Source organism: Capsicum annuum, chromosome 1, assembly GCF_002878395.1.
Source record: "Capsicum annuum cultivar UCD-10X-F1 chromosome 1, UCD10Xv1.1, whole genome shotgun sequence".
Taxonomy (NCBI): domain Eukaryota; kingdom Viridiplantae; phylum Streptophyta; class Magnoliopsida; order Solanales; family Solanaceae; genus Capsicum; species Capsicum annuum.
In genome coordinates this window covers 77,800,293-77,812,532 of record NC_061111.1, presented here as the reverse complement: position 1 = coordinate 77,812,532, position 12,240 = coordinate 77,800,293, and positions in this window count along the sequence as shown.

Genomic DNA, 12,240 nt, shown 5'->3' with positions numbered 1-12,240 from the left:
TTTATTGCATCATCCCAGTTCAGGTTAAGCTGCTTCAGTGCCCATATTTCTTTATGTTCTAGCTCAATTGGCAAGTGACAATCCTTAGCATAAACTAGTTGGTATGGTGACATACCAATTGGTGTCTTGAACGCAGTCCTATATGCCCACAAGGCATCATCCATCTTCCTAGACCAATCTTTCCTGCTGGCATTCACAGTCTTAGCAAGGATCAGCTTGATTTCTCGGTTTGAGACCTCCACCTGTCCACTAGTTTGTGGGTGGTACGGTGTAGCTACCTTATGTTGCTTAACCCCATACTTTGCCAATACGGCTCTGAATAGCTTGTTGTAGAAATGTGATCCTCCATCACTTATGATGGTATGGGATACCCCAAAACGAGAGAAGATATTTCTCTTTAAGAACGCCATAACACTCTTACCTTTATTATCAGCTAGAACGACTGCTTCAACCCATTTGGATACATAATCCACAGCAACTAAGATATATTTCATCCTAAATGAGCTCACAAATGGGCCCATGAAGTCAATACCCCAGACATCGAATAACTCTACTTCAAGCATTTTGGACATGGGCATCTCATGGTGCTTTGAGATAGAACCTTGCCGCTAGCACTGATCACATCTTCTTTCGAAATCGTAGGCATCCTTGAATAATGAAGGCCAACAGTAGCCACTTTGCAGTACTTTCTTGGCCGTCCGATCACCTGCATGGTGACCTCCAACTTGGTAAGCATGGCTTGCTTCCAGTATGCTAGACACCTCTACTTCTAGGATGCACCGCCTAATAATACCGTCAGCACATCATTGGAAAAGATATGGTTCATCCCAAAAGTAATGCTTCACATCATGCATGAACTTTTTCCTTTGATGAAAGGAGAGATTCTCAGGAATCACTTTGCTTACCAAGTAGTTAGCAAAATCTCCATACCACAGTAAGTTTTCCACCACAGTTGCTAGAATCTCTTTATCGGGGAATGCATCATCAATCTCCAGTTTGTTCTGCACTATGTTTCCACTCTCAAGTCTGGATAGATAATCAGCCACTTGGTTTTCACAACCTTCTCTATCCTTTACCTCAAAATCGAATTCTTGAAGCAGTAGCACCCACCTGATTAGCCTTGGCTTGGAATCCTTCTTTGCCATTAGATATCTCAGAGCCACATGATCTATATGAACCACTAACTTGGTTCCCAACAAGTAAGTATGGAACTTCTCGAAAGCATAAACAATCGCGAGAAGCTCCTGTTCAGTGACGGTATAGTTTTTCTGTGCTCCATTCAAGGCTTTTCTCGCATAGTAGATTGGATGAAAGAGCTTTTCTCTTTTCTGACCAAGTACAGCACCTAAGGCTACACCACTTACATCACACATAATTTCAAATGGTAGAGACCAATCGGGTGCTACAATAATAGGGGCTTCAACTAGCTTCCCTTTGAGGCATTCAAATGCCTTCAAGCAATCTTCACCAAAGTAAAACTTTGCCTTCTTCTCTAAAAGTTTGCATAATGGGTTTGCAATCTTGGAGAAGTCTTTAATAAGCCTCCGATAAAAACCAGCATGACCGAGAAAACTACAAACCCTCTTCACAAAAATTGGAGGTGGTAGTCTCTCGATAACTTTAATCTTGGCTCGATCAACTTCAACTCCTTTTTCAAAAATTTTATGCCCGAGAGCAATGCTTTCCTTAATCATAAAAATGCACTTCTCCCAATTTAGCACAAGATTGAATTCCACACATCGCTGTAAACCCATACTCAGATTTGCTAAGCATGGCTCAAATAACTCACCTACAATTGCAAAGTCATCCATAAACAACTCCAAGTTGTCTTTAACTATATCTGAGAAAATAGACATCATGCACCGTTGAAAAGTGGCAGGTGCATTACATAGCCCAAATGGCATCCGTTTAAATGCGAAAGTACCCTATGGGCATGTAAAAATGGTCTTCTCCTAATCTTCAGGAACAATGCAAATATGGTTATATTCGGAATAACCATCCAAGAAATAGTACCATCCCTTTTCTGCCAATCGATCAAGGATTTGATCCATGAATGGCATTGGGAAATGGTCCTTTAGCGTCCATGAGTTTAGCTTCTGGTAATCCATACACACCCTCCACCCTGTGATAGGCCTGAGTGGAATTAGCTCATTCTTCTCGTTCACCACGACTGTCATTCCCCCTTTCTTGGGGACAAATTGTACAGGACTCACCCATTTACTGTCTGAGATTGGCTACACCACCCCTGCATCTAGCGACTTGATGATTTCTTTCTTCACCACCTCATGTATAGGTGGATTCAGACAACGCTGATGCTCAATAGTGGGTACACAATCTTCCACTAGCTGAATCTTGTGCATACATATGCCAGGAGGGATACCAATGATATCTCCAATAGTTCATCCAATAGCTCTCCTGTATCTCTTAAGAACAGAGATAAGAGCCTCTACCTGTTGTTTACCTAAATCAGAAGCAATAATAACCGGTAGTGTATTTCCACTACCCAAAAACACATACCGCAAATGACTGGGTAGCTTTTTCAAGTCTAACACCGGTGGCTCTTCAATGGATGGCTTCGCCGGTGGTGAAGGTCAATTCTTAAGGTCAAGATCCAACTTCTTGGGGGCATAAGAATATGACCTCATTCCTGTCAAAGCAAAGACAGTTTCTTTGTACTTATCAATATCCTCATGATCAAAGTTCATAAGCACAATAGCCAATGACTCAACAGTAAGCTGCAACTCCAAAGATAATTCCTGTTCATCCTTATAATAAACATCAACTATAGAGACCACATTCATATCCTTGGGATGCTTCATTGATTTGCATACATCAAAACGTACCACTTCGTTATTCATCAAAAATAAAAGCTCATTTGCTCGTAAATCAATAAGCACACTTCCGGTTGCGAGGAAAGGTCGACCCAAGATTATGGGAACCTCGAAATCCACCTCGCAATCTAAAATAACAAAATCTGCAGGAAAAATAAAGGTAGCCACCTTCACTAATACATCATACAGAATCCCAATAGGCCATTTTACTAATCTATCAGCCATTAGAAACCGCATGTTGGTTGGTGAAGGATCTCCCAACCCCAACTTTTTGTAAATGGCTAGCGGCATCAAATTAATGCTAGCCCCAAATCCTACAAAGCCTTAGCAAAATCTAAAGATCCAACCGTGCAAGGAATAGTGAAAGCACCCAGATCTGCCTTCTTCTGTACTATGGACCTTGTGGCAATCGCACTGTAATGATGGAAATTATCCGCCGGTTCATAGCTTTCTACCCTTTTCTTTGTCAAAATGTCCTTCATGAATTTGGTATAACTTGGCATCTGCTCTAGTGCCTCCACCAAAGGCACATTTATAGTCAGCTGCTTCAGTATGGTCATGAATTTACTAAACTTAGTATCATCGTCCTTCTTTTTTAGTCTCTGAGGAAAAGGGGGTGGTGGTTTTGGAAGAGTTTTCTCCGCCACTTTCTTTTCATTGTGCTTCCCATTATCAATCTTTTCAAACTACTGATAACTAGTTGAGTATCATAAATAACCTCATCCTGATTTTCAACTTCTATAGAATCATCACAATCCACTTTAACAACATTCTTCTCCATACTATCAACCACAGACTTACCCTTGGATGGATTTTCCAACACCTTACCACTCCTAGTAGTATAGGAAAAACATGATCCATCTTTTCTTGGATTTTACACTATGTCACTTGGTAAAGTGCCAGCTTTTCATTGATTGAATGCCGTCGATAGTTAACTCATTTGTTGTTCTAACTGTTTTACTGAAGTTGAATGCGAGTCGACCAATTAATTCATTGAGGATAAATCATTTTTCCTCAGCTACTCCTATGTTGGTTTTCTCCACACCTTTCAACAGCTTGGCCATCATGTCCTCCATGGATATCTTCCCAGAGCTAGATGCAGCAGCTTCACAATTTCCAGGAGAGACATACAAACAGCTCCTATCATTCTTATTCTTCCAATTTCTTTGGTCTCGGTCCTTGTATTCAAAATTTTCATAATTGTTAGACCTTGGTTTCCTTGGCCACTGCCTCAGAAACCCCCATGATTATTCAAGTAATTTATGTCCTCTTCAGAATCGAAATTAGCTCTTCCCTGTGATACAACAGCTTTGACCTTTTCTATCTTCCCCGATAATAACAGCTACAACAGCGTTTTCATATGAGCCATATCCTGGTCACGTTCCTCTTCTCTTTGCCTCTGTTCTACCGTCATTCCAATAGATATAGTAGAGCTTACTACCTCAGAGTCCCTGGTATGCCAAGCTCTACTTTACTTTGTCATACGATCCAGCATGTCAGATGCTTCAAGAAAAGTAAGGTCCAAGAATGAACCACTGGTAGTATTATCTACCACTGGCTTAGTCACAGAGTTCAAAGCCCTATATAATATCTCCATCAAGTAAACATTAGTCATCTGATAATTTGGGCACCACATAAGATTCTTCTTGAACCTCTCCCAAGTCTCGTGGAGAGCTTCAGTTGGAAGCTGTCTAAAATTGCTTATCTCATCTCTCAATTGTGCCCTCTTGGACGGCGGAAAGAATCTTTCTAGGAAAGCGTCTTTTAGTTGCCTCCAATTGGTAATAGATTCGGGAATTAGCCCGTTTAACCATAGAGTTGCCTCTCCAGATAGAGACAATGGAAATAAGTGCAGCCGGATAGCATTCTGCCCAACCCCTAGATTGTTAAATGATTTGCATGTTGAGATAAAATTAATCAGATTCATATTCGGATCGTCGCCTACAAGTCCACCAAATATCCGTTTGAGTTGTAATAGCTGGATCATAGTATTAATGATATTGAACTTGGCTCTGGGTGCTAAAGACGGAGGAATAATAGCCCCCATGGCACCGGCCCCATCCAAGTCCTCATCATCATCAAAAGCAAACTGCACAGCTCTGCATTCAGGTCTTATTCTAGCATGGCGATCTCTGTTGATATTCCTGTTCACAGGTGCAGCCAAATCCTCTGCATGCCTTGGATTTAATATCTCATCATCACCCAGGTCTTCATCATCCGGATTGGGTACCCGACCTGGGTTATCAAAATTCTACTGATTTACTTCCGTAGCTGCCCAAGTAGCTAATCTAGCCTTCTCCTGTTGAGCAGCTATCCTTTCCGGGTCTCATTGCGCATCCATTCTGCCAATGAGATGTGGTTCAGGATTTATAGGTAATAATGGTTGACCCGATCTCCGCGTATTTGGCATGCAATCCACTCAACCTGAAACAAACAAAAAGTAAAATTTTGGGAATCTTTGACCAAAAGGTTGATTAACAAACACAACCTTAGTTGACAAACATATTCCCTGGCAATGGCGCCAAAATTTGATACGCCCAAATTACAACTCTCTTACAAGAATGTAAGCGGTCGCTGTCAAATATAGAACCCAACAAGGTTGGGTGTCGAATCCCATAGGGAATACTATGTTACTAAGTATTGTAGTTGTTACTGGACTGTTGGTCAGAGGTTCCTGAATAAGGGGTTTTGGTTTTGATCTGATGTGATAGTTATAATATAAAAATGAAACAATATGTGTATTAATATTTGATTACAGAGAATGACAAGTTAGGATTATGTCTACCTTGTAGCTTTTACTTCTCTATTAACTATGAGTATTAAGGATTTATACATGCATACACTTATAGAGAGATGTATTCGAATTCTAAATCCAAGTGTTTCTCAACTATCAAGGATTAATTCACTTTAGGTCTCTCGAATCCAAAGTGTACAACCTGTGATACGAACTCTCTAAATCATCAATCGTATTAAGGCATTAACGTGTAAAATAGAGGTTGGAAACCCTATTTTCTTGTCACTACTCTCTTTTCCAAACATTAACTTTTCTATCCAACAAGTTATTGCTATAATGGCACATGCCCTATGTTTCCAACCACGAGATTTCAATCATAACAAAGAGAGTAATGATATAAATGGATCAGCACATCATAAATTCAAAATCCCATAGCAATAGAGAGTATACTACAAGGTTTCCATAACCCCAACAAATAAGCTTAGCTACTCATGAGGAAATAACCATAAGAATGTTCATCATACCCAAGATTAGAGGATGATCTTAGTGTCCACAAAATAGAGAAAGCAGGAGGAGAAAACACTTTTTCCCTCTCACCCTTAGCTAAGCCGCCTTTTCTTGTTTCAAAAAATAATATGATACTTCCCCATAAAAATTCAGCCATAAGGCTTTTAATAACATCCTTCGCTAATAAATTGCTACTGATTCTTCAACTATTTAAAAATATCAAGTTTTCTCGGGAAAATATTCCCATATATCACATTCAGTCCAAAAGCTGCTTTCCTTTTATGTGAAGTTTTCTCTGCTATCTACAGGTCCCCAAAGTGCCGTAATCTTCCTCATTAGTACCTAAAAGCATGCTATCATATAGGTCAGCTCACTTAACTAAAAATAGACTAAAAGTTCAAGAATTATGTATTTTATCCTCAAAACTTAGCTAAAACATAGGTAAGCTATGGCGCTTAGACGTATAAATACGCCCAACATCACCACCCCACACTTAAAGCTTTGTTTGTCCTTGAACAAAATCATACATCCATGCAAATACATAACTAAACTTCATAAGGGAAACACAAAATGCTCAACAAGAAATACACAACAAATATTAACAAAGAGTAGATTTCTGGATCATTACTAGAAACAACTCACCCTCTAACATAGACTCATTAATTTGGTTAATTCATCTACACAAGTTAAGCAAAGAAATCATATAAAACTACCCAACAATCATCAACCATGTGTGCTCACACAAGAAAGTTACCCATAATCACTCATAGTTTTGCATTCTTCAAAAATATGGCTATAAGAATCAACTAGCTTGCTCTCACTCTCACAAAGAATTCTTAGATTACAACTGATGACCATATGCTTTCACTTAGTGTAATGCTCCACTAATATTAGAATGCTAAGGTTAGGATCAAATAGGTCTTTTATGGGTTGTAATCTAGGCTAAAGGGATGGGTAGGACTAGTTTGGACAAAAATAGTGACTATGTTCTCTAAGCGCTTTAATACACTACATTATGCCATTTAGACCAACTTTTAACAACCAATCTACCTTCCTTTCACCTAATAACCTCTTTTATTTTTGCCCCATTTTATTACTCAATCAAAAACACTATGATGGGAGTATACAACTCTTTTTATTTTGCATCAATTTCTTGTTACGCACCCCTATGATATCCACCCTCAGCTTAGGCTATTTGCCTTAGTCGAGGTGCACAATGTCTAAGAAAGGACCAGGGCCAAAACAGGTTCATTGTAACATATTTGGCTACAAATTCATCACTTTTAGTGTAGCACCTTTCCACTCCCAATCACAATATTTTCATGTACCAATAACTAAACTTTGGGGCATCACTTTCACCTTTTTCCTCTTATTTTGCCAAACTCTTAACTCAACTTGATTCTACAATTTAAAGCACTTAGGAGCTTTTGGATCAAATTGTAGTTTTTAAAAAAATGGATTAGTCTACATATGAGGTTGCCAAAGAAAATAGCTAAAGGCCTGATGGGTGTTCAACTAGGACAATGTACAAAGGTAGGTAAGAAGAGGATAAAAATAAGGGCTGCCAAAGAAATGCCTAAATCATCTCCTAAACCCACAATCTTTATTTTGCTTCACACACAAACTAGGCAAGTTCTAGCATCAGTTGCAACAAAGAATCTACAATAACCTTACACACACATGGCACATGGTCAACTTAATTAGGATCATTATAGATTCTTGACCTAACAGCTAAATGAATTAAACCACAACCAATTATCACAGCACGAGTCACAACTTAGAGCCTAAATGTTTTAATAGTAGTGATTCAGCACAAACTCATGTTATAATGCCATACCGTCTATAAGAACAATTTAATGCAACAATCTGACTAATTCTCTCTTAAGATGGTCATCACCTATCCATGATTGAGAAAACTAACTAATCACGACTAACTAACTACGATTAAAACAACTATAGTAGACAAACAATGCATGCAAGTAGTAGGCAATATAGTAGACAAGGCAATCAAGGCATACTTGTACCCTCACCCCACACTAAGAAGGAACACACTACCCTCAGTGTAAATAAATAAGCAAAAACCTGGTTAGTCGGACTCTTCCTCTACATCAAGGGTCGTACCCCTGGTGTTAGAATCATCATCGGAGTCTTCATTACCAGAGTTATCCTCCATATCAGAGTCTACCAGTCGGTGATCATCATCTGTCGGCACATCATCATCTAGAGGTTCTTTAAAATTTACCCTCACTCCACACATGGCCTGAGCATGATCATTAAGCGGGTAGTTATAGTCAAGCTGTCGAAACTATGCATCAGTAGGCACACGACCCCCATTCATCATAGTGAACCTAGTTATGCCATATAGATGACAGAAAAAACTCTCATCTCGAGCATGTCTTTCAGCAGTGGTAAGGTTGATGGCTTGACTAGTTTCTGGATCTTTGATTTTTGTGAGATCCACCTTCTTTGGGTTTCATGGTAACTTATGGTCTGCTGGCTGCTCCACAGTGTGCTCTTTCCTTAAAATTGCAGTCAACAAGTTGCCGAAACTGAAGTGGGACTTGTTGTGCACCCTTGCTTTGCGTATCGATGCCCATATAACTACACCAATGTTGATGGGAACATTCGTCATTAGAGCATATACAAAGCAGACTCGATCACGCGTGACCTTAGTATATTGTGTCCTAGGAATCAAGCAAGAATTGAATATTCTTAACCATATGTGAGCTTCTTTGTTCAAACAAGCATATGGGTAAGTATTGTAATGACCATTATCCTTATGATGAGTCCACCGGGTCATGGACCTTGATCCATACAACGTATGTCTGATGGCTCTGTAGGGAGGTTTGTTGTAGAGCTCCTTGAGTGGTGAGTGACCACACTTGGAGTACCCAGAAAAGAGTTGAAGAAATCAGCATTCAATTGCAAGACCTTCACTTGAATCTTTACTTCATTCCCGTAGTCCTTGGGGCCAGTTGGCATAAAACTCTTGAGTCAAATCAAGATTATACTCGCCCATGTCTCGAAAGATGAAGTAAAGCTTTAGTGCCATAATCTTTGCTAGAATGCGAGGGCAGTTCTTTGCACTACTTTTTTTCTGCATCACTTCCATATGTACATATTTGTTCACTTTATTGTCTCTGTACCATTCCTTCCCTTCCTCCTCTAGAACCCATTTGATCCCAAAAGTGCGTCGAGGCACTTGAAGAGAAGAGGAATCAACCTGGTCCTTTCTTGCCCTTTTTTGACCTTTTTGTGATGTGGATTCTTTCTCCTTTTCCTGTCGTCCTTTTGGAGCCATGTTACCTGAGATCATAATAGGGTCATGTTAGTCTCAGTTCATAAACTTCACTATAGTCGGAGAAGAAAATAGTGATGGCACCACCCCACACTTAACTCATTTACACAAACTAATTAAGTGAGTGTTGTTGAGCACTCAGACTTCATCGACATACATTTACATGGTATATGCCAACAACATTTTTAGTGCAGTAACACTTTCAACCCCTCACTTTACATAACAATTTCTCCATTTGATATACAAAAGCAGCACACAATGGTCCTGTAATCTTGACTATCATTTTCAATTTCATTTCATTTCAGCAATACAATATTTGAACAAGAGTACCACATAGCAATCTCATCATGCCATAGTATAGAAACAACTTCACATTCTTATACTTTTGGTTAACCATGCTCAATACATTGATGAACGAGTCACTCACATAATTAAGCTTATAACTCCCAGAATCATGCATTAAACTTCAATAGTTTAACTACATTAAAAAAAATTAACAGTGAATGCTAATCAATACATTTTGGAGTGAAATCAATATTATCTATGAGAATTCTTTCACTCAATAAGTTGTATTTTCCCAAATCATAGCAAACTAACCATAATCTTATCACCAAGCACTATTTTAAAATCCAATTAACCATTATGAGCCTAGCAATGAAACAACTAAGGAACATGAAAGAACAACTTACTTGATGATAAAAGCTTAATGAACCGTGAAGGTGATCCTGCAAGATTAGATGAGAAAAGAGAAGGGCTTGGAGAGGGAAAAGGTTTTTGGGCGGTGCTTAAGTCAAAGAAAAAATGGAGTGGGATTTAAGAGTAAAGAATGTGTTTTAAAAGGTGAGACATGGGTCAGTTTGATCCACTCAAAAATGGATTATTAGGCGCCCATGAAATCGCCTAAGAATAAGTAGGTGCCGCTTAATGTATCTCCTAAGTGAGGCAATAAGCATAGGAAATGGTATAGGCAGCACCTAACCTATCACCTATGTTGACATAGGCGGTGCCTAAGCTATCGTCTATGTTGACATAGGCGGCGCCTAAACTATCGCCTAAGTGAGGCAGTAAGCATAGCCAATGGTATAGTCGGTACATAACCTATCACCTATGTTAACATAGGCGGTACCTAAGCTATTGCCTATGTTAACATAAGTAGCGCCTAACTTATTGCCTAAGTGAGGCAGTGAGCATAGGTGATAGAATAGGCGGCGTCTATATGCACTTATGTGATGCCTTGAAGTCGCAATGCACCCATACTAGTTGCTATATGACTTTTTTCCCAATTTCCAAGTGAAATGGAATGCTACACTAAGAAATGTGTACATCATCAATAGACTTACCACCTTTGATGTAGTTGATTTTCTCACCAAGTATAAAACCAATTGTTTCCTTAATTCCTGCACTACCTACACTTATTCAGAACAAACAAAAAAGATGATTAGAGAGATAGGTTGCCTCCCACCAAGCGCCTTAGTTTCGGTCGTGGCTAGACTATTATTTTTGAATTTTCATTTGCCGAAAACAAAATCCTAGTAAAACCATAGGTTGCCTCCCATGTAGCGCTTGATTTATGTTTGTGGCATGATACAGTTATCTCGATTACTCAGACTTCATCGAGATATATGGTGGCTATACATTTTATCGAGTTGGTTGGACCGATATATAGCTTTACTCTTTGTCCATTCACCTTAAAGACACCACCATCATCATTTTCTAACTCTACTACCCCAGATGAGTAGACTTTGCTAATTGTAAATGGACCATACCATTTAGACTTCAACTTACCTGGAAACAGCTTCAGTCTAGAGTTGAAAAGGAGTACCAAATAGCCTTTCTGAAAGTTCTGTTGGATAATCCTCTGATTATGGTACTTTTTCATCCTTTCTTTGTAAAGATCTGCTCTTTCATATGCATTAAGATGGAATTCATCCATCTCGTTCAGCTGTCCCAATCTCATATTTATTGCATTTCCTAGTTCAAGTTAAGCTGCTTCAGTGCCCTCATTACTTTATGTTCTAGCTTAATTGGCAAGTGACAAGCCTTGCCACAAACTAGTTGGTATGGTGACATGCCAATTGTTGTCTTAAACGCGGTCCTATATGCCCATAAGGCATCATCCAGCTTTTTGGACCAATCTTTTATGCTGGCATTCACAGTCTTAGCAAGGATCAGCTTGATTTCCCAGTTTGAGACCTCCACCTGCCCACTAGTTTATGGGTGGTACGGTGTAGCTTCATGATGTTACTTAACCCCATACTTTGATAATACGACTCTGAATAGCTTGTTGTAGGAATGTGATCCTTTATCGCTTATGATGGTACGGGGTACCCCAAAATGAGAGAAGATATTTCTCTTTAAGAACGCCACAACACTCTTACCTTCATTATCAACTGGAACGACTGCTTCAACCCATTTGGATACGTAATCCATAGCAACTAAGATATATTTCATCCCAAATGAGCTCACAAACAGGCTCATGAAGTCAATACCCCAGACATCGAATAACTCTACTTCAAGCATTTTGGATATGGGAATCTCATGGTGCTTTAAGATAGAACCTTGCTGCTGGCACTGATCACATCTTCTTAAGAAATTGTAGGCATCCTTGAATAATGAAGTCAATAATAGCCACTTTGCAGTACTTTCTTGGCCTTCCAATCACTTGCATGGTGACCTCCAACTTGGGAAGCATAGCTTGCTTCCAGTATGCTAGACACCTCTACTTCTGGGATGCACCACATAATAATACCGTCAGTACATCATCGAAAAAGATATGGCTCATCCCAGAAGTAATGCTTCACATCATGTATGAACTTTTTCCTTTGATGAAAGGAGAGATTCTCAGGAATCCCTTCGCTTACCAAGTAGTT